Consider the following 25,905-nt stretch of genomic DNA (forward strand, 5'->3'; position numbering starts at 1 on the left):
TCCCAGCACCCCCCCTTACGGCTCCTTACCGCTGTCCCGATCCCCAGGAGTTGCATGCGAATTATCACATGCAAAACTTGGCACATCAAGTGCGAAATTGTGTCAGAGCCCTCCCGGGGAGCTGCTGGGGAAATCAGGCCGGCCTAATGCATGGGGGTCTTTTCCAACAGAGAATCACAGTGGGGTACCGCAATCAGCAAATAGGTAAAACCTGCAGCATGGCATTGCCATAGAAACCTGTGAAGGCTGCTGGCAGGGATGGTGGGATTCCAGCTGGTACCTGAGATATACATGCAGCTGCCATACATAGAAGGGAGCTATGTGTTATCATGCACCAATAATGGGGAAGGGGCAATCCCCCATCCCTCCCTGTAACACGTGAGGAAGGTGGTGGCAATGTACCCAACAGGTGAGAGCAGTCACTGGAAGGTACTGCAGACACTAGAGGCCAGAGCACAGCCAGGCAGGGAGGAGGCGGGGGAGCGGGGGATCCTATTAATTAGCGCCGGGAGCGCGCACAGGGCGGGGCGGGAGCACGGATTATACCCGGCCGAGGAGAGAGAGCGGGTGGCGTGGACGCGCAGCGCGTGTAGTATTGCGCGTACACGCTGGAGGACGAGCTGCAGCTGGGGAAAGAGACGGAGGGAGCGCGCAACAGAGAGCCAGGCAGCCTGCCGGGAGCAAAGCATACATCCCGGGTAGCGGAGACACGGCCATAGCCCGACACCCCGCCGGATTCCCGGCCTCCAGTACCGAGGTAAGGGGGACTAGCTGCAGTGGCTGCTGCTAGGGGGGTGGGGGACTAGTGCTCCGGTCTGTGACAGGGAGACAGCCAGGGGGAGTGCAGGGGGTCTGTGACAGGGAGACAGCCAGGGGGAGTGCAGGGGGTCTGTGACAGGGAGACAGCCAGGGGGAGTGCAGGGGGTCTGTGACAGGGAGACAGCCAGGGGGAGTGCAGGGGGTCAGGTATAAGAGACAGCCAGGAAGAGTGCAGGGGGTCAGGTATAAGAGACAGCCAGGGGGAGTGCAGGGGGTCAGGTATAAGAGACAGCCAGGGGGAGTGCAGGGGGTCAGGTATAAGAGACAGCCAGGAAGAGTGCAGGGGGTCAGGTATAAGAGACAGCCAGGGGGAGTGTAGGGGGAGTCTGGGCTACTGCTTGGAGACAGGTAGGTATGTACAGGGGGTCAGGTATAAGAGACAGCCAGGGGGAGTGCAGGGGGTCTGTGACAGGGAGACAGCCAGGGGGAGTGCAGGGGGTCTGGGATAAGAGACAGCCAGGGGGAGTGCAGGGGGTCTGTGACAGGGAGACAGCCAGGGGGAGTGCAGGGGGTCTGGGATAAGAGACAGCCAGGGGGAGTGCAGGGGGTCTGTGACAGGGAGACAGCCAGGGGGAGTGCAGGGGGTCTGGGATAAGAGACAGCCAGGGGGAGTGCAGGGGGTCTGTGACAGGGAGACAGCCAGGGGGAGTGCAGGGGGTCTGTGACAGGGAGACAGCCAGGGGGAGTGCAGGGGGTCAGGTATAAGAGACAGCCACGGGGGGTACAGGGGGTCAGGTATAAGAGACAGCCAGGGGGAGTGCAGGGGGTCTGGGATAAGAGACAGCCAGGGGGAGTGCAGGGGGTCTGTGACAGGGAGACAGCCAGGGGGAGTGCAGGGGGTCTGTGACAGGGAGACAGCCAGGGGGAGTGCAGGGGGTCTGTGACAGGGAGACAGCCAGGGGGAGTGCAGGGGGTCTGTGACAGGGAGACAGCCAGGGGGAGTGCAGGGGGTCTGTGACAGGGAGACAGCCAGGGGGAGTGCAGGGGGTCTGTGACAGGGAGACAGCCAGGGGGAGTGCAGGGGGTCTGTGACAGGGAGACAGCCAGGGGGAGTGCAGGGGGTCTGTGACAGGGTGACAGCCAGGGGGAGTGCAGGGGGTCTGTGACAGGGAGACAGCCAGGGGGAGTGCAGGGGGTCAGGTATAAGAGACAGCCAGGGGGAGTGTAGGGGGAGTCTGGGCTACTGCTTGGAGACAGGTAGATATGTACAGGGGGTCAGGTATAAGAGACAGCCAGGGGGAGTGCAGGGGGTCTGTGACAGGGAGACAGCCAGGGGGAGTGCAGGGGGTCTGTGACAGGGAGACAGCCAGGGGGAGTGCAGGGGGTCTGTGACAGGGAGACAGCCAGGGGGAGTGCAGGGGGTCTGTGACAGGGTGACAGCCAGGGGGAGTGCAGGGGGTCTGTGACAGGGTGACAGCCAGGGGGAGTGCAGGGGGTCTGTGACAGGGTGACAGCCAGGGGGAGTGCAGGGGGTCTGTGACAGGGAGACAGCCAGGGGGAGTGCAGGGGGTCAGGTATAAGAGACAGCCAGGGGGAGTGTAGGGGGAGTCTGGGCTACTGCTTGGAGACAGGTAGATATGTACAGGGGGTCAGGTATAAGAGACAGCCAGGGGGAGTGCAGGGGGTCTGTGACAGGGAGACAGCCAGGGGGAGTGCAGGGGGTCTGTGACAGGGAGACAGCCAGGGGGAGTGCAGGGGGTCAGGTATAAGAGACAGCCAGGGGGGGTACAGGGGGTCAGGTATAAGAGACAGCCAGGGGGAGTGCAGGGGGTCAGGTATAAGAGACAGCCACGGGGGGTACAGGGGGTCAGGTATAAGAGACAGCCAGGGGGAGTGCAGGGGGTCTGGGATAAGAGACAGCCAGGGGGAGTGCAGGGGGTCTGTGACAGGGAGACAGCCAGGGGGAGTGCAGGGGGTCTGTGACAGGGAGACAGCCAGGGGGAGTGCAGGGGGTCTGTGACAGGGAGACAGCCAGGGGGAGTGCAGGGGGTCTGTGACAGGGAGACAGCCAGGGGGAGTGCAGGGGGTCTGTGACAGGGAGACAGCCAGGGGGAGTGCAGGGGGTCTGTGACAGGGAGACAGCCAGGGGGAGTGCAGGGGGTCTGTGACAGGGAGACAGCCAGGGGGAGTGCAGGGGGTCTGTGACAGGGAGACAGCCAGGGGGAGTGCAGGGGGTCTGTGACAGGGAGACAGCCAGGGGGAGTGCAGGGGGTCTGTGACAGGGAGACAGCCAGGGGGAGTGCAGGGGGTCTGTGACAGGGTGACAGCCAGGGGGAGTGCAGGGGGTCTGTGACAGGGTGACAGCCAGGGGGAGTGCAGGGGGTCTGTGACAGGGAGACAGCCAGGGGGAGTGCAGGGGGTCAGGTATAAGAGACAGCCAGGGGGAGTGTAGGGGGAGTCTGGGCTACTGCTTGGAGACAGGTAGATATGTACAGGGGGTCAGGTATAAGAGACAGCCAGGGGGAGTGCAGGGGGTCTGTGACAGGGAGACAGCCACGGGGGGTACAGGGGGTCAGGTATAAGAGACAGCCAGGGGGAGTGCAGGGGGTCTGGGATAAGAGACAGCCAGGGGGAGTGCAGGGGGTCTGTGACAGGGAGACAGCCAGGGGGAGTGCAGGGGGTCTGTGACAGGGAGACAGCCAGGGGGAGTGCAGGGGGTCTGTGACAGGGAGACAGCCAGGGGGAGTGAAGGGGGTCAGGTATAAGAGACAGCCAGGGGGGGTACAGGGGGTCAGGTATAAGAGACAGCCAGGGGGAGTGCAGGGGGTCTGTGACAGGGAGACAGCCAGGGGGAGTGCAGGGGGTCTGTGACAGGGAGACAGCCAGGGGGAGTGCAGGGGGTCTGTGACAGGGGGAGTGCAGGGGGTCTGTGACAGGGAGACAGCCAGGGTGAGTGCAGGGGGTTTCTGGGATACTGATTGGAGACAGGTAGGTATGTACAGGGGGTCTGGGATAATAGACAGCCAGGGTGAGTGCAGGGGGAGTCTGGGCTACTGATTGGAGACAGGTAGGGTGAGTGCAGGGGGTGCCTGGGCTACTGCTTGGAGACATGTAGGTATGTACAGGGGGTCTGGTATAAGAGACAGCCAGGGGGTCAGGTAAAAGAGACAGCCAAGGTGAGTGCAGGGGTCTCTGGGATACTGATTGGAGACAGCCAGGGTGAGTGCAGGGGGTCAGGTATAAGAGAAAGCCAAGGTGAGTACAGGGGGTCTGGGATACTGATTGGAGATAGGTAGGTGAGTACAGGGGGGGGTCAAGGGGGACAATGGTACCGGACCCCAAGCTTGTGAGGGGCCCAAAGGTTTTGAGGAGCTCAGGAGCTGTAAGGGCTATTTCACACGCTCCGGCTCCTGCCGGGCGGCGAAAACCCATACGGCCAGGAAGCCGTGCAGCACACAGTAGTTTATCATGGAGGGGATGGCCACAGCCCGGCAGCCGTCCCTTCCAGTGGCGGGATCCGACTGCAACCGTGCGGCCGGGCCGTGGCCATCCCGTGTGAATGGACACAATAGTGTCCATTCACAACTAATGTGTGCGGCAGGGCTCCCTGGCCGTGCAGGATTTCACCGTCCGGCAGGAGCCGGAGTGTGTGAAACCGGCCTAAGCATGGCTGCGGCAGTGCAGTACTAGCAATGGTTTATAAAGGCACCCGCCTGGATTCCTGTAAGGGTACTTGCCTGGAACCCCCTCCGGTATTAGTGAATATTAATTATGTTTCTTTTGTTACAATTAAAAAAACACGTTCAATATGTAATGTACCAAAAATGTTCTGCTCAACGGGGTGGGGTATTGGGCCCCCCCAGAAATATCAGTGTACCGGGCTCCAAAATTTCTGTAGCCAGCTCTGTGTACAGGGGATCTGGGATAAGAGACAGCCAGGGTGAGTGTAGGGGTGCCTGGGATACTGATTGGAGACAGGTAGGTGAGTGCAGGGGGTCTGGAATAAGAGACAGCCAGGATGAGTGTAGGGGTGCCTGGGATACTGATTGGAGACAGGTAGGTGAGTGCAGGGGGTCTGGAATAAGAGACAGCCAGGATGAATGTAGGGGTGCCTGGGATACTGATTGGAGACAGGTAGGTGAGTGCAGGGGGTCTGGAATAAGAGACAGCCAGGATGAGTGTAGGGGTGCCTGGGATACTGATTGGAGACAGGTAGGTGAGTGCAGGGGGTCTGGAATAAGAGACAGCCAGGATGAGTGTAGGGGTGCCTGGGATACTGATTGGAGACAGGTAGGTGAGTGCAGGGGGTCTGGAATAAGAGACAGCCAGGATGAGTGTAGGGGTGCCTGGGATACTGATTGGAGACAGGTAGGTGAGTACAGGGGGTCTGGGATAAGAGACAGCCAGGGTGAGTGCAGGGGTGTCTGGGATACTGATTGGAGACAGGTAGGTGAGTACAGGGGGTCTGGGATAAGAGACAGCCAGGGTGAGTGCAGGGGTGTCTGGGATACTGATTGGAGCCAGGTAGGTGAGTACAGGGGGTCTGGGATTAGAGACAGCCAGGATGAGTGCAGGGGTGTCTGGGATACTGATTGGAGACAGGTAGATGAGTGCAGTAGGGCAAAGAGGTGAAATGCAGGCTGTGAGTAGGAAGGTGGAGGGCAAGGTGTTCTTGTAGTAGGGGGTGTCTTAGGCTTACAGAGTGCACACAGAAATGGAGACAGGGTTATTGAATAATGTCAGGGAGTGACAGCTTCTGGAATAGCAGGTGACATAGTGTGAGTGCAGAAGAGTATAGTACAATGAGTAAGAGCGTGTAGTTTGGTGGGTGAGACCATTAAGCCCCGGGGAGTACTAGGTAAGTGCTGTGATGTATGGGTGGGTGTGGTATTGATCAGCAGGTTGCTCATTGAGGTTGGGGTGTGAGAAGGTAAAGGCCCCCCCCCCCCCCCCCCCATACACTTGTGCAACTTCTGGGAGGCTTGAAGTCGCATGTGAGCTTCCGGGGCGGCAGGATCTCTTCTGATTCACCTTATGCAGTAATTTTGCGTACAATATCATATGTGATCCAGCCATGGCTGCGGCATTCAATAAATCTTTATGGCAACCATTGCAATGTCAAGCTCTGATTCGATGCGCTCGGTACTGCGGATTGGAGTCAGGTTCAACACATACAATTTGACACCCAATTTCTCAGGCATGTGGTCGTATTGTCGACTGCAGTTAGGTCAACACTGTTGGGTCGACATGTGGGAAGGTCGATAGGGTTATAGGTCGACATGGGTTTAAGGCCGACAGGTGTCTAGGTCAACCCTTCTGGTGGGGGTTGGTGACCCGACTGCCAGTCCCCTGCTAGATAAAGGCTCCACCCCCCCCCCCCCTTCCCTCACTAGAGTAGATGCAGAACATTGCTCAGGTTCCCACTTATGTTTTGTACTAAAGATACTGTGCTTGGATGGTTTTGCTCTCGCACATTCCTATAATGGAAACTTCTCGCAATTGTCTCTCTGGATTTTCTTATATTTTCCCCATTTCTGGCAGCTGAGGTTGTTTTACTAAAGCAGTGGTTCCCAATCTGGGTGCCTTTTATTGGTGGTCCATGACCAACTCAATTCATTTATGGAAATAGTTATAGGTAAAACTATTGCTGTTGACTGTCGGTCATAAATGATAGAATGTAAGCTCTTGGGATCAGGGCCCTCTCTCCTCTTGTGCTTTTCTAAATAATATATCTCTGCCACTTCTATAATTGCATCAGTGTCCACTGCTGCAACTGTCTCTTATTTACCATGTACTTGTCCTAATTTGAATGATTAATAATTATTTGTTTGGTTTTTGTATTTTGTTCATCTATGTATTGTCAGGCGTTGCAGAACCCTTGTGGCACTGTATAAATAAGCAATGATGATCATAGTAATAACAAGTCTGATTGGAAAGATATACACACGGCAGGCAAAGTAGTTTTTACTAGGCCGATTGGCCATAGACCAAATACAGTGTGTATGCGGCTTAGTCAAAATTGCCTTGTATGCACCGTCTATTTGGCCAAGCGATCACATCGCTGTCATTAGGGTGGCCAATCCCGGGATCGGCGGGATCCCGGGATTTGGCCCCCCAAACGCCGGGATTTCAATCCCGGGATTGTAGTTTCCAATCACGGGATTAGACTGCGTATGCGCAGTCTAATGCCGGGCAGCGTCTGAGCACTCGCTCAGCCGCTGCCCGGATACTCCCATACCCGGCAGAGCAACCCTGCGCAGCGTGACGAGAGGTCACGCTGCGCAGGCAGGCAGAGATGAAGCCGCCCGTCCACCTAGCCAGCCCACCCAGCAAGCAAGCAACTCCGCATTATGAAGTCGCCAGCCAGCCAGCCGACCCAGCAACCCGGCTCCCGAAGTAGGAAGCTGCCCACCCGGTATCCTGGCTCCCACCCTGCCGCCGGCCGGATGAAGCTGCCCACCCGGCATCCCGGCTCCCACCCATCAACCCGGCCGCCCCTGCAAATGTAAGTAAATGCGGGGCGGCCAGGGCGTTTTTTTTATTAGGAAAGCCAATCCCGGGAATCCCGGGATTGAGCATTTTTCAATCCCGAATCCCGGGATTGAAAAAATGCCCCGGGATTGGCTTCCCTAGCTGTCATCCATATTGTGTATGCAGTGCGATCCTTGCTAGGTAATCTTGACTATCTAATCAAAATTTCCCAGCACCTTGTACACGGTTTTATAATGTGTATCCAGTTTAAGGTTCAACTATAAACACAATTTACTGTAATTTTTGTTTTCGTCTAAATTTCTAAAGAAACGGTTTTTTATTTATTTTTTCTTCCTAGGGGTGCCGTTACATTTCTGAATCTCTAGGGTGCTGCGATTCAAAAAATGTTTTGGAACCACTGTACTATACATTAACCTTTTTGAGTGCCAAAATCCCTGAGAGATGTTCAAAATATCATCTAAAAAGGCCAGCGTCGCTCACATTTGTTATATAAGTTAAATAATTTTTTTTTTTTACATTTCATTTGCAAAGGCAAAATCGGGGGCATCGCGTCGCTCGCGACCATTAACATTGCCCCTGACGCGATGCCCCCGATTTTGCCATAGGCTTCAATGTTAAAATATTTTTTAACATTGAAATCGGGAGCATCGCACCGGTCTTGTGCCATTATAATGGCACAAGATGAGATGGACTTGATTAAGTCCATCTCACATAGGAAACAATGTGAAATGGGCCAATATAACCCATTTCACATTGTATATGGCCCCGTCGTCACCCCACGATTGACGCCAATCCGAAGTGTGGCGAGCGCAGCGGTGCGCGTCCCCTGACCTTTTCATACCCCTACTATCCACGTTGGCGTAGAGTTGAGAATATAAAGTGTGGCGAGCCACCGAGCCCGAAGCGTGGCGAGCGGACGCCTATACCTGTGAAGTTATACGCGGGGCTCGCCACGCTTCGGGCTCGGTGGCTCGCTGCGCTCGCCACACTTTATATTCTCAACTCCACGCCGACGTGGATAGTAGGGGTATGAAAAGGTCGGAGGACGCGCACCGCCGCCCCTCGCGGGCTCGCTGCGCTCGCCACGCTTCGGGTTCGTGTCAATCGTGGGGTGGCGTTGAGGGGGTAAAATTGGGGGGTCTGGGGAATATTTTACATTGAATCCAATGTAAAATAGGGTCCCAGGGACCCTATTCACATTTGATTCAATGTAAAAATCGCGTCGGTCGCATCGCATGCGATGCGACCGACGCGATTTTTCCGACACGACCACCCCGATGGAAATCGGTGTGGCCGTGCTAGGAAACAAGTACCGAAAAAAAATCCTATTTTGACATTCACTTGGCACTCAAAGGGTTAAAAAGAAAATAGTACAATGGGCTGTAAGTAATTGTGAGAAAAGCATGGCTGAATGGGAAGGTAGCTGACCTAGGCTAGGTGCCCATTGGCATTTGTGATGTTTTGTAGTACAAATGCTAGAAAAAGTAGAGAACCCCTTTTCTGCATGCTTTATTATGTAACATTGTATCATTTTTATACACTGTTTTTATTTTTATTTTTTTCATAAAAGGATAAAGTACTCTGGTTTTGGAATCCAATCATCTGCAGGGTTTGCTGAGTGCGGTAACGGGATATGCTCACTAGGACGATAGTATTAAGGTCGACATACATTAAGTTGGCACATGAAATAGGTTGACATACCTAAGGTTGACACAAGCATACAGTCAACATGATTTTTTTATTTTAATTTTTTTTTAGTTTTTTATACCCTACTCTCTACTAGGGCATGGAAGGACAATATATCCGTGTGCTGAGCGCAGTGAGGTGCTGTGCCTGAAGCATGGCGAGCACAGTGGTACGCTGATATGGTGTCTGTCGACATTCAGCATGAAAAATCCTGAAAAATTAAGTTGATCTTTTGACTGACGACCTTAGGCGTGTTCACCTCCTAAGCCCTGTCGTCCTTTAGTGGTTGACCTCATTTCTGTCGCTCCTGTGAGCCATACTTGCAGTAGTACTCCCAAGTTCCATGAGACTGCCTTCGCTTGTGGGCTTATCTGTGGCAAATGGGGAATTAATGGGCCCTCCCAAGTGCTTTTTATCGCAGTCTTCCTTGTAGTGTCTGAAGCCCGGAGTCTACCTTTTTAGGATGACTGTGTGGGGTAAACCTCAGATTGAATCCCACTATTTTGGCCCCAAAATCGCCAGGATTTCTGAATTATGCCGGGTAGCGTCTGAGCACTCGCTCAAACGCTGACCCGGCGCACAACGTGATGCGATGCTAAAGGTCACGCTGCGCAGGCCGCACCCCCACACCACCTGCCCTGCTTGCTCCTCTGCCGCTGGCCTGGCTGCTCAGTGCGGCACCACCTACCCAATTGTTTTTCTTTTTCATTAGGGATGCCAATCCCAGATCTTGTAATTCCCGGGACTGAACATTTTTCAATCCCAAATCCTGGGATTGAGAAAATGCCCCAGGATTGGCATCCCTGTAAGTGGGTTTTTATTTTTGTGAAATACTGTTGTACATTGCCATTAAAAAGGAACATAAACCATAAATAAATCATATGGGGCAGTAAAGTAGTAGTGCATGAAACAGTCAGTGTAAGGTCACAGTCTATACACAATAATAAAAAGAAATTCAATTGGAAAAGGGTCATAAAAAGATTCTAAAACCACATAAGACACTTAGCCAATATTATGGATAAACAAACCGACCACTGCATGGCGTGCCGGCTCTAACAGACTATAAACAAGTAAATCGCAAAATACTAAAACTTCTACGTTATCACTAAGGGCAGCATGGATAGTGGTGAGTATTGCTGCCTCACAGAACAGAGGTCCAGGGTTTGGTTACCACCGTGGGCCTGTGACGTTTTCTGTGCTTGTGTGGGTTTAATCCCACCATTTAAACAATTACTGCTAGATTGAGTAAATCTCGACAAAAATGAACTGTAGTCTGTGTACATGGGTCATGAACTGTTATAGTCTCCCCGCATTATGGCAAAACTCTTGTGCAATACCCACTCTAAGTGATGAGGCAATCCCCTGGGATGTAAGGGGGGAGAACAGGTGTAGTCGGACTGTCACAATCCCAAATGCTCATCCTGATGTTCAATAGCTGCAAACATCGGACTGCTGCATTAAAATGGTAAAACTACTAAAATTGTAAAACTACTAAAATTCCCAAACTGAGAATATGATTGTTATATAAAGATGACGATTAATTTAGAACTCGGGATGGTATTAACTTTTTTTTTTTTTTACGCTCCTTTGGCGGTTGCAAGAAAAATGTAACTTCCAATTGAACTGTTCTGATTGGAACAACAATTGAATAGCTCCAAAAGGTACAGTATCAAGAAACAATTGAATCGGCCACATTGTGTTTAGTTTAACTCTAGCTTCTTTTTAAACATCAGTGATGTGGGTAATTAGCTGTATGATAATCCAATATATGATCTAGGTTTCTAATGCACTGTATAGGTCATTGGTACGACCTCACCTAGAGTATTGTGTTCAGTTCTGGAGGCCATATCTCCAGAAGGATATAAATACATTAGAGACTGTACAAAGAAGGGCAACTAAAATGGTGCATGGCCTACATCACAAAACGTACCAGGAAAGACTAAAAGATCTTAATATGTATACTTTAGAGCAGAGAAGGGAAAGGGGGGACATGATAGAAACTGTCAAATATATCAAGGGCTTTAACAAGGTACAGGTGGGAGACATTAGTCACAGGAAGAGGAGCAGCAGAACACGAGGACATGCACTGACACTAGGGGGAGGAAGGTACAGGTGGGAGACATTCTTCACAGGAAGAGGAGCAGCAGAACACGAGGACATGCACTGACACTAGAGGGAGGAAGGTACAGGTGGGAGACATTCTTCACAGGAAGAGGAGCAGCAGAACACGAGGACATGCACTGACACTAGAGGGAGGAAGGTACAGGTGGGAGACATTCTTCACAGGAAGAGGAGCAGCAGAACACGAGGACATGCACTGAAACTAGAGGGAGGAAGGTACAGGTGGGAGACATTCTTCACAGGAAGAGGAGCAGCAGAACACGAGGACATGCACTGACACTAGGGGGAGGAAGGTACAGGTGGGAGACATTCTTCACAGGAAGAGGAGCAGCAGAACACGAGGACATGCACTGACACTAGGGGGAGGAAGGTGCAGGTGGGAGACATTAGTCACAGGAAGAGGAGCAGCAGAACACGAGGACATGCACTGACACTAGAGGGAGGAAGATTCAGGGGAAATCTGAGTAATAATTTTTTCACAGAAAGAGTAGTAGATGAGTGGAATAGCCTCCCATCAGAGGTGGTAGAAGCAAATACAGTAGTACAATGTAAACATGCTTGGGATAGGCATATTGATATCCTTACAAAAAAATAAGGATCAAATGTGGTTTGAGGTAACATGTTTTAAAAAAGGGGCAGACTAGATGGGCCAAGTGGTTCTTATCTGCCGTCAAATTCTATGTTTCTATGTTTAATAGCAGCAAATACTTGGTAATGGGAAAACTTTTTTGGTACTTCTTTCCTAGCACGGCGCCCGTCTCATTGATTGTATGCCTTAAGTTTAAGGTACTTAAGGCATACAATCAACGCGATGGACCCGATTTTTTTAATCTCATGGATCTTGTGCATCCATAAGATAAAAAATCGTGAGCCCCCAATAACCATTGTTAATGCCACCAGCACTATCAACGCCAACCCGAAGCGTGGCGAGCGCAGCGGTACGCGTCCTCCGACCTTTTCATACCCCCACTATCCACGTCGGCGTGGAGTTGATTTTGTATAGTGTGGCGAGTGCAGCGAGCCACCGAGCCCGAAGCGTGGCGAGCGCACGCGGACTACTTTACATGTATTCTGCGTCCCCTCGCGGGGCTCGCCACGCTTCGGGCTCGGTGGCTCGCTGCGCTTGCCACACTATATAAAATCAACTCCACGCTGACGTGATAAGTGGGGGTATGAAAAGGTCGAAGGTTGCGTACCGCTGCGCTCGCCAAGCTTCGGGTTGGCGTCAATAATGGGGTGGCGTTAACAATAGGGGGGCCATTTCACCCATGAGGGGGGGGGGGTTAGCAATTAAAATTGGGGTTTTGGGGCCTTTTTACATTGATTCCAAAACACTTTCAAAAGACTGGCTTTCCACTGATTGGCTGAGTGAATTATCTAAGCCAATCAGCGGCCGCTGATTGGCTGTGAGTGCTCTCAGCCAATGAACAGCTTTCCTTTGACATTGTTTTTGGTACTTATGTATTAGCAGGGCGCCCATTACATAGTTTGTGTAGTGGTGTATTGAGAATTCCAATACACCACTATGCTAGCTACGTAACTTAAGCAAACTATGTAATTCATGTAGTTGGAGCTGTGCTAATACATAATTGTTCATATCCCCACTCAGCGGCGTAGCTTTGTTTGGGGCGCCCCCCACCGTTAATGGGGGGGCTCGCCGGCCAGCCCCCCATGCCTGCCCCCCATTGCCGCATGCTTACCTGTCCGCGCGTCCCGGCTCTCCTCCTGGCTTCAATAAATTCTATGCAGACGTACCACGATAAAATGGCCGCAGACAGTTTCAGAGAACTCTGCTTTATGGGGCGGCCATTTTATCGTGGTCCGTCTCCATAGCATTGATTGAAGCCAGGAGGGGAGCCGGGACGCGCAGACAGGTAAGCATGGGGGGCGGGGGGGATTACTATAGAACCGCAGCCCCCCCCCTGGCACCCCCATATGCACAGCGCCCCCCCGCGACCGCGGGGGCTGCGGTGCTATAGTTACGCCACTATCCACGTCATAACCCCAGTGTCCACGTGGGTGTGGAGTTAATTTTATAAAGTGTGGCGAGTCACCGAGCCTGAAGCGTGTCAAGTGCACATGTATCCGCGTCCCCTTGTGGGGCTCGTTACAATTTATAAAATTAACTCCGCCCACGTGGACACTGGGCTTGACGGGGATATGATTGTGTGTGTGTGTGTGTGTGTGTACAGTGCATTATACTTACCCTGAACGATGTCCCCGGCGGCAGCGTTTATCTCCTCTGGCACTGGCGTCCTCCGGGAGTTGGGAATTTGGTCCGACTTGTCCTTAGAACAAGTCAGACTAGTGTATGGGGGCCTTTACACACCTGTGTGTACATTCAAAACCTAATGCTCAACGTTGATACTGTGTGTGCATTTATTATGTATTGGAGTGCAAGCTATTGTGTATATTTATTTATTTATTTATTAACAGTTTCTTATATAGCGCACACAGATTCCGCAGCGCTTTACAGAGAATATTTGACCATTCACATCAGTCCCTGCCCCAGTGGAGCTTACAATCTATATTCCCTACCATGTACACACACACACACAGACATTCTAGTGTATATGGGTTTTCTTCATTGCAGAAGGTGGTGAGAGGCTGCCTGTGGGTATTATGGACAGAAAGTGGTCTGTCTGTAGTGGAACAATTAAACATGAAAAAGATGTTCAGTCTTTAGAAGCTTCTGGCCTAAAATCTTCACCTGTGTACTTGTTAACAGCACGAATAGCTTTCATGGTCCCCGGGCCTTTAAGACCTAACGTAGTGTATGACGTGTCCAGTAACCGTGTTTCCCTGTAATAGTCAGTGTGTGTATAGTGCGGTCAGGCTGGCAGCTGTGTGATCAGGATGAATGGAGATCAGTGCGATCAGCTTGAGGATATTGTTTTATGACGTGTGCGCCAGTTAATAGATGTTTTATCTAATTACTATGGCTGCAATATAACGTGTGTCGTGTAATCTATCCAGATTACCTCACATGGAAGTGTATATTATCATACGGAAATGACAGAAGTAGGATTTCTTTGCATTTAAAACTCTAATCTTTATTAAAACCCAAACCAGCCTCTTTTTGACTTTTAAAATGTATTTGTGCTTTAACTGTTAAGGTGCGTACACAATGCACCATATGCTCAATGAGGGACAATGTCAGCGGTTTCCAGCTGAACTCCCAGCCAATGATATGGTGCGTACACAACGAGTGATATCAGTCAGTGACCTCATACGGTCCCCTCACGGTTAATGGTCAAATTGAGCCTCATATGCAAACTGTGGAGGATGTTAAAAACCTGCGGGAGTGCATGCTGTTCATTGCTTGGCGTACACGCTGGGTGATATATTAAATGATATTGATCACCACAAAATAAGCAGTGTTTTAAATATCCTTCCGCACCTTCAAGGCTACACTGGCATAATCTGCTGGTTCTCGCAACTCAACAGCTATTCTGTACAAGCCTTGGTTTCCGTTCGTAATCCAACTCTGATTATAGTTTAATTTTCTCATAGCTCAAAAATTGAATAGGTGATCAAGCAATTGAATAGGTGATCAAGCTTCGAGGTTACCCGTAGCAGGCAGAATCTGCCTATCCTTTTATTTAATGTATGTTATAAACGCTTCTTCAAAGCTTTTTGTTATGGGAAAAAACTCTTTTCGCTGCTTGATACGTCAAGCCCTATTGAGGCAAATGTAACAAGTGAAATCTTTATGCGAGCAGATGACAATCAACTATTTTTCTTCCAAAATCAGACAATGGTCGTTCAGACAAATCGGTTTGATTCAACAATCTTATCTGAACAATCCTTTTTGTCTGTTTTCCAGCATTTGGTTGCCAATGGTCGATGCCCATGTGCTCCCATACTTTACCAGATCTCTGTTCTCACCGGACATATTGCACCGAAATCTTTAGGTGTGGATCCAGCTTTACACGCACTAAAACTGCTGGGTTATCAGGATGCGGATTAGATTGATTGGATGCTAATGAACCGAGATCTGGGAACTAATCCTTGTTTAATGAAACTCATTTGGTGCATTTTATGGCTGATGGTTTGTGTATAATGTTCCCCTAATATCGCGTTGTGGCTTTGTGTGGTTGTTGTTGCTTGCTCAAGCCTCTGAGTGCCGACAGCTCTGCTAGAGATATGCCAAATGGTGGCTAAAAATTCCAGCGTCGATCATATTTGTTATATGAATTCAAATTAAAAAGAAATTAAAGTTGTGTTTAAAAAATTATATTTCCTATACAATTGTTTGCTTGGCTATTTTCTCACCAATTTTGCCAAATTCACTTGAAACTCAAAGGGTTAATTTATCGGGCACACATTGAGATTGCCATACATACATTGTTACTGCCATCCGATAACTGAGGCGCAGGTGTGGTTTGATTTGTGCTGTTTTGGCATGCAGGGTTAAGGCCCCTGTACATCAGGCCGACTTGTCCGAAGAAGTCAGACCTAATCATCCTGACAGGTTCCCGGGGGTCACACACGACTTGGCACTTGAGGTGCCAAGTTGTGCATGTGATTACATGTGATTTATCACATGCAGTTCCCGGGGAGTGGCGCAGGGGAGAAAGCCGCTGCCAACAGCGTGCCAGGGGGATCAGCGCAGGAGCAGAGGACTTAAAAAAAAAAAAAAAAAAGCCCATACAAATGATTGGGCAGCAACTGATTCTGAGAGCTCTCTCAGCCAATCGCTGATTAGCCAATAATTTCTTCCTATTCATTTGTATTTACAGGTCACCCGGCAGGTGTGATGTGTATCGCAAACTGTCAATTATAAAAAATCCACAGTCCTGGAAAACAATGCAAAGCCGTGTAACAGGCTATGACAGATGGGGGCGGCTTGGCTGGTACTTTATCTCTGTTCACTTATACCCCATTCACACCAGCATAATTTCCCGGGTTGGGCCTAGCGACTAGCGCAGGTGTGAAAGGTTCCCGGGCGAAAATCCTGGCAAAGATTGCCGGGATTTCAACCCAGCTATGGAGCATGCCGGTCCGACATCCGACTTGGGTCTGATGTGCACGGAACCGCACTACGGACCAGGGGGGACAGCACACTGACTTGGTTTGGGCTGATTTTTCGCGGGCTATTCCGTTAAGTATGGGTGAAATCCGCCTAAATCGAGTTAGTGTACGGGGGCCTTAAGGGTTTGTTCATAGTCCCCTCAGAACAATGGAGCCTACACACGTAGCGGTTTCAGACCAACATCGCTCCACGCACAGGGGCCATAGCAATGCGCTATTGCCTGGTGGTTAATATCCAATCCTGGATAAATCTAGTTGGATGACCGGTCAGGGCCAGTGTTCTCACGGAGTCCACTGGCCCTGACAGATCGCTCAACACACAGCACTGACACTGAGCAATCCAGCATCATTCACCCCATTAATGTAATAAGCATCACACCTACTTATCCAGTTTTCCTCCCTACCCCCCTTTCCTGCCTTCACTGCCTAACTGAATTGTACAGAATGAATCCTACATCTCCTCTATCTGTGTTCTGCTCCACAGTACCCCCCCCCGTGTCCACCCACACACCGGTTTTTTTCACCAACATTCCTGTATTTTGAAGATACATACTATCCAGATGTTCACTGTGCGTATTGTTTCCCAATATCGTCTCGCTCTCCTGCCATAAATCCTTTTATACCTTTTTACTAGCCTGGCTTCTTCATTTCTTACCCCATGTATACCAAGCCCATTAATTGTTATCGCCCCCTTCACCTTTTTATACTTCTATACTGCACATCACCCTTCTATATCTATTATACATTATTTTTTTTCCGAGAGCTCTAATATTTGAAGCAAATTTGTGTTGGAATTGTGTGTAGTTTGTGGGTCTCACACAGGTGGACTTGGTACGTGTTCCTGTAGGGTCAGTTGATTCCACCCGATGTGTTATCCTCTTTAGTTCGCTTGATGCCAATAAGGCTGTACGGGTTACGTGGTCTCCAGCTACATGGTGCACTTAGTCTCTATGATAAGTTTATCCTTTTAAACTATAGGGAGATGATTTGTTTCCTTTCTATAGGGTGGGGTTCTAGTGTGTGTGTGTGTGTGTGTGTGTTCTGTTTGCCACTTTAAAAAATGTTTTGATTAGTTCCTTGTTTTTTGTGAGCTTGTCTATGGAACTTTTCTCAAGTATTCGGTATTAATTGCTGGGGGGTGGGGTATGAATATCTGATATATTAAGTTCCGATACACAGCTATTTGTGGGGTTCTTGCTTGTGCACTTGACCCAGTGTGTATGGACAGCCACTCAGTGCATACACACTGACCGGCTTTCCACTTGCCCGGCGCCGATGGAGGGGGGGGGGGGAGGACGGCGTTGCATGGCGCAGAGCTACGCAGCGCCGCCCTGAAAGCGGCTCATCTGCTGGTATAACAAGCAGATAAACGGCTTTTCCGGCGATGTTGCGGGAGTGCGCAACAGCGCTCATCGCCGGGCGGCTTTGAGCTGAAAGCCGCTCAAACCTCCTGTTTTGAGCGACTTTCAGCTCACTCGCCCAGTGTGTATGGGCCTTTTAAAGTTATTTTACTCCTATAGAAAGTGTTTTTTTTTTTGTTTTTTTTTAAACTAAGCAAATGCCAGTCTCCTAATGAGGAAAGTGGTTCAGCCCCTGTGAAAATCACTAATGTAGGGTACACGCCAGAACGCTGTGGCCTCAATTCACCCGATTTCAATACAATCTTGACCGATTTGTATGTAAATTGTTTTGGGCTATTTCTGATCCGATGCATGTCCCTGCTGGTCATTTTGCAGATCCTACCTGCTGCAGTTAGGATTTAAAAACAACCCTTTCATCTGAGTGCAGACCAGGATCGGATGTAGATTCTGTGCTCCAGAAGATTGTGCGATCATCGTACGGTCTACTCACAATCATGATTGTTCTGGTGTGTACCAGGCATGAACTGAGCAAATGTTATTTTTTGTTTGCTTGTCTGTTGTATGTGCTTGGAATGTCACTTAAGAACATTTGTCGGTAGTCCAGCAGAGGGTAACTTTATAATTCTTGTAAGAACCTGTTGTACTAGATTCTTCTTTAGGCATGTCACACTGATAATATAGCTGAAAATAATAATTTATATAGTGCTTTTAGCCAGAATTTGTAAAAAAAAATCGCTTTACACTTGCAGTAAAGGAACCATATTAAAGGCGGCCATCTTGGGCGCGCTACAATAGTAACCATATATGAATGCAGAATGTTACAGCATGGGTGGGTAACTTGTTGCACTCCAGCCGTTATTACTCATCCCAGCATGACCTGCCCCAGTTTTGATTTTGGGATATGCTAAAACTGTGGCAGGGCATGCTGGGATGTGTAGTCCTACAGCAGCTGGTGGGCCACAGTTTGCCTGCCCCAATAACTAGGGGGGGGGGGGGGGGGCATTGTCATGGGTGGGTTTAGGGTGCCCCTAGGCACAACATTAACGGCCACCCACCTTTTTATATTTTATTTTATAAGCCTTCATTTGATAGCCATATAAAAAAATACTAATGGGAAATTCACCACTGAGGATTTGTGTATTTTCAAAATGGGCACTTCCCTTTTAAACAAGGGTGCCCCAGGGTTTGTAGGTGCCAGGATTGGGGAGATTAGTCATTTTAAGTGCACTTGCCCATCCTATTCTGAGAAAAGGAGGTGTGTGTGTGTGTGTTAGGGTTTGGTTTCCTGTGGAACCCGTGTTTTCCAATTTAGAGGTGCAGGACTATCCCCACTTATTCTGATAGCTGAAGGTGTATAGCCTGATGTCAATTTAACATTTCCTTTAGAATGTAAGCTCCCAGGAGTAGGTCCTTCCTCTCCCTCTGTGCCCCTCCTTCTCTTACTTAGACCATCTATGATGGCACCAAATATTGCGGTTTTCGGATACAGCTATGGTTATGTACCCTGTACTGTCATCCTATTGTTTTCAACTGTAAGTCACTGATTCCGGTTTTGTTGTTGTACTTGGGTGCTACCGGTCCCCTGTGGTGCTATAAATTAATAAGATGTTATCATAAACTCCTTTAAAGTCTGCTCATTGTGGCGCTCTTACTGCGCAGCAAATTACCGGCTCATTTTCACCAATAATTTTGTCTTTCAACATGGGTCTAATTTTATTTTTATTTTTTTTAATTGTGTAAACATGCCAACCTGGGTCAATATTCCTGGCTTTTAAACTCTGCTTAATCCCTTGGGTTGTATTGAATGCAGCCGAAAACAAGCGATCCTTGCCGTTTAACCCCCCGCTCCGGCCGCTCGCACTATTCAACGTTCCGGGGGAATCTTTTATTTAGCTGCGAGCCTCGCTGTTTTAGCGGCCACACACGCCTTTTCACCCTCGCTCTAAAAACCTAGTGAGGGGGAAACGGTGTGTGTAGGGGGTCAGTTGAATACATGTCAAAATTACCTGGCATTTAAATGCTTAGTAGCACAGACTCCACAGTCTGAATTAAGTATTGGGTGGGGGGGGGGGGGTATTCAATCCCCGCCACTATTTTGTACAGGGGAAATAATGGCGGGCGCCTATTCAATGCTGTCTTGCCCGACAGTATTGTAGAGGCAGATCAACAGAATGGGCCGGACTTTAAAAGCTGTGGGGACCATTTTGTCAATAACGGGCGTGAATTGTTGCGATCGTGGGCGAATCTCGACAATCCATGACACGCCCCCTTTTTGCAGGTGGGACATTGAATCCTGGTGATTATGTTCTAATCCTATAGAATGAAAGGTTATCACTGCTCCTCACCTCAGGGGGGGAATTCAAGTGTTTTTCTAACCAGCAGCCACTAGATGGGGGCCAGCAGCGCAATTCAGGTGTTGCTCCATTTGGAAAACCGCCGGTGCTGACATTACTGTTCCGTCATTTTAACGGGCTGGTTACTAGTCTACATAATTACCTCTGAAACCCAACTAAATCTTTTGGCCAGTTATAGTATGTGTATGGTGTATATAGGTGCTTGCTTCCTTTTATACTTGAGGAACACTGGTGTTCTGCTCTCTGTATAGTAAGCATGAGGTCGCTCAGGCTCCCTCCACCCCCCCTCCTATCTTCATTTTTTTTTTTTTTTTTTTTCCTCTCTAGAACAAAGCTCATTCTGTCCAGTTCAGCACTGCGATCCTTTAACGAATTCAAGGGGGCTCCTCCACTATATGCGGTCTGTGGATGCTCTGGCATCTCCCTGCATTACGTCTATTAATTCAATCCGTGCCTGAATACAGCTCCCTCACACAGCGCTGTCGCAGCTCCTTGCCAACGCAGATTGACATTTTCCAAGCTAGTTGTTTGCCAGGCGAAAACCAAAGGCTCCTGGGAAGTGTTTACCCTTAGCATTCCCTGTCTGCATCCTCTCTCTCCGCTCCTCATCCAGGTAAGATTCTGCAATAGAACCCTGCATTTGTGTAGGGTGAGGGGGGGAGATATTTGTGCACGCATAAGGAAATTCTGCATCCAGTTCTGTCCTGAAAGCTGCACTGGCGTGACAGTCTGCAGGGCAATGTACGAGAGACTTTCTGTGTTGTGTACAGTTCAGCAGCCTGGACGGGAAATTCTCTGCAGTAATTTGACCTATTTTAGCTGCAGGATTTTTTTTTTTTTTCTGCAGAAAGTGAGCTAAAGATTTTGGGATGGAGGGTTTACTGGAGAACAGGGCTGGTATAAAGGGAGCTTTCTTATTAAGTGTTACCGTAAAGGTTAAAATGTTTTAGGAAATGCCACACTGAAATCGGAGCCCCCCCCACCTCCGATCAGGGACCCCACTGCCAGGGTAACTGTGCCCATAGGGAATGCTGCTGTGCAGAGGTCTGGTGACCGGAGAAACTGCCTCTCTGTCTTTAATTTGCAACAGGCAAAAGTCCAGTCTCTGTGTCCTGTTGCTGACTGTACTGAATATACAATGTATCCTGTTTTATATTTTGGATATGGCATCCTGCGGTGGTTGAATCGGACTCTGGACAGTAGACCTATTTAGGGATGAGCCAAGGAGATTTCATTTTCTGTTCCTCTGCCGCTGAGACCTGCGGCTTCTGGCAGCAATCGATTCGGGTATTAAAAGAAGGGACTTTGTTTTATCTGCTCGTCGTGTTGGCCCAGTTTGTGCTGGAGGAGGGGGATGGGGGGCACACGGCTGTTTCTGTGGGAAGAGCTATTCCTAGCTTGTACTGTGTGGGTATCAGGGAGGTACTTGCAGCTGACTCAATCTCCCTTTAAACCCGTTCGGGCAGTTCCTGTGCCAGCTGTCTTGGACGTCCTACAGCTAGAGGCATTTTCTTAATGTTTATTTTTCATATACAATTGCAAATAAAAGCGTCAGGCTCTTTTTGACCTGGGTTAGCTATAAAGCTAGTACATCTGTACGCCTGGTAATTTGCTGTTGTATTACACCTGTGCCCAAGCAGGCGTCCACTTAAGGCAGTTGCATCCAAAATGTTCATAGTGGTATTGGTGTGTTTTACAGCCCTTCTCCCCATGCGGTTTGGAACGTTACATGGGGCACGGTTGTGTACCCCCATACCCGCATCTGCATGGATGTGTAATATACCTGCATAGACAGAAGTGGGAGTACTTTTTGTATTCCCTCTACATCAGGCATGTTCAGACTGTGGCCTTCCAGCTGCTGTGAAACTACACCTCCCAGCATGCTTTGCCATAGTTTAAGTATTCCCTGATAGCAAAACTGTGGCAAGGCATGATGGGACTTGTAGTTTCACAACAGCTGGAGGACCATAGTTTGGACATGCCTGCTCTAAAGCACTCGTACTGAACAGTAGTGTAGGTGTGATCCAATGGAAGGCCGGGGTTTCCTGTGTATGTGTAGCTGGGATTATAGCTGTGTCACTTGCTGTAGGCGTAGCCCTGCTCATTCCGCACACACCGGAGGCGGCTCTGTCACCGGCACATGTTTATAAAGCAATTCAATCTAATGCACACTTCATCAGGCACCGTGTGTAGGACCTTGTATTCTCCAACTGACTTGTGGCCCTTAAATCTGATGCTCTAGGACAGGGATGGCTAACCTCGACACTCCAGCTGTTGTAGAACTACACACCCCAGCATGCCATGCATCAGTTTTACTATTTGGCCTTGCTAAAATTTATGCAGGGCATGCTGGGAGGTGTAGTTCAACAGCTGGAGTGTCAAGGTTAGCCATCAATGCTCTAGGAGTATCTTTGGCCCACCAGTGATATGATGTTATCCAGGTCCCTGTCCTTGGGTAGAGGAGTGCCAGAACTTCTGTTAGTTGTGGATGGAACTGTGTAAGACTAAGCTAAGGAGAGTCCAGCTCACTATTGGTCATCCTGCTCATCCTTCTCTCGGGAATTGTGCTTCAGTGTGCAGACGCCTGGTGGGGGGTGTAATTGTTTTAATGGGAATCCGCTGACATTTCTCGTCACAGCACCCCATACCGGCTAACATAAATGTATGAAAAGTGATCTCCAAAATGACACTACTTTGTCCAACCCTGAACTTTAGTCAGGTTTAGCTGTTTTACCAGAACCTGGCGCTTCTGGGCAGGATAAGAAAACAAAAATGGATAGGCTTGCCAGGGCCAATTCTATTCTCCTGGATGCCAGCATCGTTTTCCTCGATACCTGCTTGCTGTTGTGGGATATTAACTCTTTGAGTGCCCACTGAATTTATCTAAATGGGTGAGAAAATTGTCAACAGACCTTTTTATTCATCATACTGATTTATTTATTTTATTCATCATAAATGCCTTTTATTTGATTTTATATAACAAATGTGAGCGCCGCTGGCATTTTTAGTGGATATTTTGCTCATCTCTCACAGATGTTGGTATTTAAAGGGTTCTGTTTCGCATGCCTTTGGCATGAAAGCCTAGTCACTAGGAAAACCGCTGCCTGGGTCTGCAATTGCCCAAAGACTTATCAGATTTAAAAATGGCAGGTAATAGGATACAGTGTTAATGACCATCGATCATTAATGTGATACCTAACATCAGGGGTAATGGGATAATCATAATGCCTTGTGTGTATAGAATTTCATCTCTTCAGCTCTCCATTCTTAGAGGGGTATAAGTCTCCACTTTTTGCTGGTGTTAAATGTTTTGCTTTTTTGTGGTCCTAGTAATTGAAACGAACATGTTGTACCGTACATAAAGTAACTAGGTAATCTTTAGAAAGATTTCAAATTAAAGTATGGTACTTATGTAGTATCTGGGCGCCCGATTTTAAAATCGGGTTGGAAAAATCGCATCGAATCGCATGCGATCTGATGCGATTTTCCATAGGATTCAATGTTAACATAGTCCTGTTCATTTCCCCACTATCCAAGTGGGCATAGAGTTGATTTTATAAAGCATGGCGAGCGCAGCGAGCACGAAGCGTGGCGAGGGGACGCGGATTACGTAAACTGTTTTCCGCATCCCCTCGCGGGGCTCGCCACGCTTTATAAAATCAACTCTATGCCCACTTGGATAGTGGGGAAATGAACAGGACCTTGTTAACATTGAATCCTATGCAAAATCTCATCGCATGCGATATCGGATCCGATTTTGCCGAAAATCGCATCTGATTGTAAGCCTTAAGGTAAGGCATACAATCAGAAAATCGGCAGCCCAGATACTACATAAGTACCTAAAGTATTTTTAAATGTCTACATTTTTCGTGCAACCCCCCCCCCCCCCCAAAAAACAACAAAAAAAAACCAACAACAATTGCCTTTAGCCCAATAAAATGATGTACACAATTATTTGACCGGTCTTTTCCTCTACGTGAGGCAATTACTTCCTTTTCTTTTATCTGCCAATGCTAAATCTCAATCCCCCGCACACCTACAAATATCATCGGACTAACACAGGCGGTGTCTCATTTAAATTACGCCGTCCTCTTGTTGGAGACAAACTGAATTATGTGAATGAGGGACCAGTATCTGGTTCTGCACTTGTGTGAAGATGTGGTCACAGAACTGGGAAACATCTATGGGGAAAATAACCAGCTCCTTGCTGTATTATCTGGTAAGGACAGGCAGCAGTACATTGCAGGGTTGTCAGGCAAGTGATTTAATGTTACTTCGCTTTGCCACTGCAGCGCCGTTGTGAATGTATGGCATCGTTACTGCGTCTGGGAATTGCAGTAGAAAGTAACAGTGAGTTATCGGCAAAGGTATGTCGGTTAGTCTCTTCTAGTGTTTGCACTGACAGGGAATGATTTGACACGGAAAGCACAATGGCGGATCAAGTATGGGGAAAAAAATCTGGATGTTTCTTTTTAGAAACTACCTTCACATTTCATATTAGACATTTAAACTTTTGCATGCAGGATACGGTTTCAGTATGTATTGCAGCTGGGACAGCATACTTTCATATGAAGGTAGTATGGAAGATCCAGTCCAGGATTTAGAACACAAGCTGGGCTAGTAGAGAGATCCAGTCTTTTTTTTTTTTTTTTTTTTATTCTTTTATTTATTTATTTTTAGTACCAGTTAACTGGCTCTTCTCACACAGCCTGTGACATGGCAATTAAGAGCTGATTGGCTGGTTCTTTCTCTGTCCAATAAATATTTATCCAAGTCTTGTAACTAGACCCCTGTATCTCTCTCCTTTTCTCTCCAAGGCTTGAGTGCATCTCCCTCCTAGTCCCCAATAATAGCCACCCTTGCTGGTTTTGTTTCAGCTGTTATAGCTGCAGTGTAAGCATCTTTGAGCAGTGCCCTCCTTGCCGTCTTGTCTGCATTTACTGTATGTCGTGGTTTCCCCCCACTAGATTTGGGGTCAGTTGACTTAACCTCCTGTGACAAGTAAAGCCATGCTGCTTTAAAACTGAGCTGCTCATGGTTGACCTTCAACTTCTTGGTTTGCCCTTAGCAAATGTCACCTAAAATGAGCTTCTCGTTTACGTTTATTTTAGACCAGTGTATTTAGAAGCTGTACAGTAACACTGTGCTAATTACTTGCTCCTGGTAAATTTTTGCAGCAAGCTTTGCCTGATGCCAGGTTACTCCTGCATCTATTTCTGGGAGCCTGGTACCAAATTCCCATGTTATAACTTTCTTGATACTCCTGTTCCATTTGCTTTAACCGCCACCTTCACTCTACAGGGCAGTGTGTATAAATCATGGCCGCAGCCACCTTGTGGCCTATATAATCCATACTCATTACTTAGTGATGTTGCTGTTTTACATTCAGCACTTTCAAGAATTTGCTTTGTGACTATCACTGCAATAATAAAGATTTAACCTCTCCTGGGGGTGTTTTCTTGTCACGCTTTTTTGGTTTGTTTTCTAAAATGATGCGAGATTGCAGGGCGATATGCATGCCAGACGCACCCAAAAGAGAGCCATTGGAATGGCTCCATTGGGGGCCCTGTAGTTACTGCTGGTGCGAAAATATTTGAGTATAGCCCCTTCTGTTTCTCTGATGTATATGGCTGCGCTACGTGTGTCTGTATGTAGCACCAGGTGGGCGTGTCCAGCCCTGGGAATCAACCGCAGAAAACTGGATTTTCTGACGGGGGTATTTGGTCAATGACACTTTTTTTCAGACTGAAAAGTCTGAAAATGTACCCTTTTTCCACCCTCCTCCCCGGGGTTTTTTTTTTTTTTTTTACGTTGTGTCCCGGCTGATATTCGTTAAAGAGGTGCGGTCTAATCAAACTAGCTTTTTAATGCATGGTTAAAGAAGACCTTTAATCTATATAAGATATCTGACCACTACTGCTCTGGGCTGTTTTTATATAATAAGGTCCCAATGGGGGTAGCTGAGCACTGCCTCGAGGCATGTGGCACCTCCCACAGTGATGCGATATATCCCGAGAAGCGTCACTGTGCGCCCTCCTCCAACAACTTCAAATATATTAACTTTTTGGGTTATGGTCTGCAAACGTTTCCGTCGACAT

The 25,905-nt window shown here is 48.6% G+C and overlaps 1 protein-coding gene across 7 annotated transcripts in view; it reads left to right on the forward strand.

The window, feature by feature from the left end:
* The first annotated feature begins 536 nt into the window (after positions 1-536).
* The window catches only part of PACSIN3 (protein kinase C and casein kinase substrate in neurons 3), a 77,499-nt gene continuing 52,130 nt past the window's right edge, over positions 537-25,905 (forward strand). For 2 of the 7 annotated variants that reach the window (XM_083164443.1, XM_083164447.1), the window contains exon 1: positions 538-757. The gene's annotated coding sequence lies outside the window, so the exon portion shown is untranslated. Of the gene's footprint in view, positions 758-20,134; positions 20,421-25,905 lie in introns of all 7 variants that reach the window. The other 5 variants (XM_083164440.1, XM_083164445.1, XM_083164444.1 and 2 more) reach the window with 4 other exon arrangements.

Source organism: Crinia signifera, chromosome 11 (assembly GCF_055691185.1).
Source record: "Crinia signifera chromosome 11, ASM5569118v1, whole genome shotgun sequence".
NCBI lineage: Eukaryota > Metazoa > Chordata > Amphibia > Anura > Myobatrachidae > Crinia > Crinia signifera.